Source organism: Hippopotamus amphibius, chromosome 13 (assembly GCF_030028045.1).
Source record: "Hippopotamus amphibius kiboko isolate mHipAmp2 chromosome 13, mHipAmp2.hap2, whole genome shotgun sequence".
In the NCBI taxonomy this organism is placed as follows: Eukaryota; Metazoa; Chordata; class Mammalia; order Artiodactyla; family Hippopotamidae; genus Hippopotamus; species Hippopotamus amphibius.
The window spans coordinates 877,514-881,528 of record NC_080198.1 but is presented as its reverse complement, the minus strand read 5'-3'; the positions used below and the strand labels follow the sequence as shown (position 1 = coordinate 881,528).

Here is a 4,015-nt window from a genome sequence, read left to right as displayed (position 1 = left end):
AGACAGCTCAGCGCGCAGTCACAGGGGCCTCTGCAGAGCTTCCCTTCCCCCGACCCAGGGAGGGTGCCGCTGTCTCTGGTGGCAGTGCCTGGTCCTGTCACTAATTTGAGGACTTGGGGCCCACGTGGGAGCCCAGGTGCCCATCTGTGGGACGGGATGTGGGCCTGTGAGTCCAGGGCCTCTCCAGCTGGGGTCACCTGTGATTCTGGGAATCCCTCGGTCATTCCCGCAGCCGCATTTCTCTTTCTCCCCTCACACGTTTAGCTGGGACACAGCGATCCCCCCGGCACAGCCTTGGACAGCAGCCCCTGATCAGAGCCGCGGCTTTCTCCAGCGCCTCACCTGCGCGACACACACCAAATCGAAGTCGACACCTGGAACGGGCCAATCAATAGCTTCGTTTTCCCCGTCCCACCCTGGCGGGGGAAGGGAGCTCATTTATGAAACCTCTTTTTTTTCTTCTCCCGCAGGCATGAGCGAGCCCAAGGACATTTGTTTCTCAGCTGCCCTCTGACCTGACACCTCCCCCTGGCAATGTTTCGGGAAACACCTGTGGGAACAGCCAGAGTCCTGTCTCCTGGCCTGGCGTCCACCTGCCCAGGGCTCTGGGCGAGGACCACGTGGAGGCTGAGAGGACTGGGAGTCTGCACCTCTGCTTTACAGCAGACGCTGCCCTGCTCTGCCGGACACCGGGCCCCTGTGGCCGCGCGGCCCGACGGCAGGCCTCCGCTAGGCCTTCGCTCTGTGGCCCCTGCCCTCGAGGTGGCTCCTAACCTCTCCCCTCGCAGCCCCAGTGGAGGCCCAGGCCCCCAGGCCTGAGACCGGCTCCCTGGGGACAGGACACCGAGCGAGAGCCTGCCCCTGCCCCTACATCACGGGTGGACGGTGGGCCCCTCCGGTCTCTCCGTGCCTCCCCTGGGCTCTGGGCCCAAACGCCCCGCTCCGGCCATCTCAGTAAGTATTCTGAAGGCGTCTCAGGCCCCAGCAGCCTCCCCGCACCTGTCCCTCCTCCGTGTCCTCGCCTCGGGATGGCCCCAGCCTCCACCTGGGGCCCAAAGTCCAGCCAGCATTTGGGAGCCCCCCTTGCCCCAGTCACGACCCACCTGATGGCTCCCTCTGCCCGCCGCCCCTGGGTGCCTGTGGCTGCCCCTCTCTCACCTCTGCGTCTTCCACCAGGACCACAGCTGTGGTCCAGACCCCCTGCCCCCACGGCTGGCTCCCAGCCAGGCCACCAACACATCCTCAAAACCCTGACCACACTGCCCGCCACCCCCGCTGAAGACCACCGGTGGCTTCCTGTCCTGCTCCATCTCCGTGTGGACCCTGCTGGTGACACTCCAGCCAGAGGATGGCTTTGCCTCCCGCCTCCAGCCCTCAAGGCTTTGCATGTGCTGTTCCTTCTGCTGGGAACTGCAGCTTCCACGGCCTCCTGGACCCGCCTCCCTGGAAAACTGGCCGCAGGGGCTCCTGCCTGCCTCCCGGCACTGTGAGCTCCTGGGGTGGCCTGAGCCCCCGTCTCCCACCCTGCCCACGACAGGCTCACAGACCTGCACAGTCGGGGACCAGCCATGTCTGTGGGCCGGCAGGTGGGCAGGTTCTGGCCTCCAGGCAACCTGGGATTGTGGCCTCAGCGAGCCCGTGGCAGGCTGGGCTCCTCTGCCCGGAGAAGCCGCCCTCCGCACCCTGTGCCTTGGACTGGGGGCCCCCACCACCGGCCTAATTAACGCCCGGAGCAGCCTTCTGCTTCTTTGCTCCGTCTCATCTCCGACATTTTTCATGTCTAATCCACCGAGGAGATCTCCTGAAGGCTTTGAAGTCTCCGGGCGAACGAATAAAGATGTCACCCTGGCACACACAGCGCTTCTTAATGAGGCCGGGTTTGATGTGGAAGCTGTGGCCCAAGAGAAGCGGCCAGGCCTGCCTGCAGCAGGCGGGTGGGGGAGCCCAGGCGTGAAGCCAGAGCCGGCTGGGGGGGCCTGAGCCTGGCAGGTCCCAGGAGGAAGGGGAGTGATGGCACTGCTGACGTCCCTCCGCGTCCCTCCAGGTCAGAGACGCCCAGGCCCTGGTGTCCGAAGCCAGAGACCTGGATCGGACGGAGAGTTGGCTGAAGACGGAGTCTAGGTCAGGGCAAGTGCAGAGATGGCACTTTGTAGGGAAAGAGATGGAGCCTGGATGGGGCGAAGGGAGAAGGTGCCTAGAGGGGACCGGTGGGGAGATGGGGCTGGGGGTGGGGGAGGGGGACCAGGGAGGATATGGGGCTGGGGGAGGGGGACCGAGGGGAGATGGGGCTGGGGTGGGGGAGGGGGACCAGGGAGGAGATGGGGCTGGGGCTGGGGGACCAGGCGGGAGATGGGGCTGGGGGAGGGGGACCAGGCAGGAGATGGGGGTGGGGGAGGGGGACCGAGGGGAGATGGGGCTGGGGTGGGGGAGGGGGACCAGGGAGGATATGGGGCTGGGGGAGGGGGACCGAGGGGAGATGGGGCTGGGGTGGGGGAGGGGGACCAGGGAGGAGATGGGGCTGGGGCTGGGGGACCAGGCGGGAGATGGGGCTGGGGGAGAGGGACCAGGCAGGAGATGGGGGTGGGGGAGGGGGAGAGGGACCGGGGGGAGATGGGGCTGGGGGGGGGGACCAGGCAGGAGATGGGGCTGGGGGAGGGGGACCAGCCAGGAGATGGGGCTGGGGGAGGGGGACCAGGCAGGAGATGGGGCTGGGGGAGGGGGACCAGGCAGGAGATGGGGGTGGGGGAGGGGGAGAGGGACTGGGGGGAGATGGGGCTGGGGGAGGGGGACCAGGCAGGAGATGGGGCTGGGGGGAGGGGGACCAGCCAGGAGATGGGGCTGGGGGAGGGGGACCAGGCAGGAGATGGGGCTGGGGGAGGGGGACCAGGCAGGAGATGGGGGTGGGGGAGGGGGAGAGGGACTGGGGGGAGATGGGGCTGGGGGAGGGGGACCAGGCAGGAGATGGGGCTGGGGGAGGGGGACCAGCCAGGAGACGGAGCTGGGGGAGGGGGACCAGGCGGGAGATGGGGCTGGGGGAGGGGGACCAGGCAGGAGATGGGGGTGGGGGAGGGGGAGAGGGACTGGGGGGAGATGGGGCTGGGGGAGGGGGACCAGGCAGGAGATGGGGCTGGGGGAGGGGGACCAGCCAGGAGATGGGGCTGGGGGAGGGGGACCAGGCAGGAGATGGGGCTGGGGGAGGGGGACCAGGCAGGAGATGGGGGTGGGGGAGGGGGAGAGGGACTGGGGGGAGATGGGGCTGGGGGAGGGGGACCAGGCAGGAGATGGGGCTGGGGGAGGGGGACCAGCCAGGAGATGGGGCTGGGGGAGGGGGACCAGGCAGGAGATGGGGCTGGGGGAGGGGGACCAGGCAGGAGATGGGGGTGGGGGAGGGGGAGAGGGACTGGGGGGAGATGGGGCTGGGGGAGGGGGACCAGGCAGGAGATGGGGCTGGGGGAGGGGGACCAGCCAGGAGATGGAGCTGGGGGAGGGGGACCAGGCGGGAGATGGGGCTGGGGGAGGGGGACCAGGCAGGAGATGGGGGTGGGGGAGGGGGGAGAGGGACCGGGGGGAGATGGGGCTGGGGGGGGGGAGGGGGACCAGGGAGGAGATGGGGCTGGGGGAGGGGGTTGGGGGCAGGATGGGGTGTGGAGCACAGGATGCACTAGAATCTCCATGAAGAATTATCTGGTTTGACAAAGCATTTCTGTATTACAGAATAATGCAATATTTGGAAAATGAGAGGGAATTAGCTATTTTTCCTGTGTCCTGTAACAGAAGCTACAGAAGGTAGAACTAAACAAATTCTCTTGGCAGGTGGGGCTTGGATTTAAGAAGAGAGTGACAGTGACCAGGGCTGCGGCCAGTTCCTCTTGGCACCCACGGGCTGCCCTGTGGGGGGGCATCACCCCCACTTTGCAAGGAGGGGGACAGCGAGCTGCTCAGGTCACCCAGCTGCAGCACGAGGCAGGCGCCCTGACCCTGACCCGAGCCCTGACCCGAGCCCTGACCCAGATCC

The 4,015-nt window shown here is 67.5% G+C and overlaps 1 pseudogene; it reads right to left on the bottom strand.

Moving 5' to 3' along the window:
• Positions 1-1,758: 1,758 nt before the first annotated feature.
• Positions 1,759-3,494, bottom strand: LOC130835074 (basic proline-rich protein-like; annotated as a pseudogene).
• Positions 3,495-4,015: the final 521 nt, after the last annotated feature.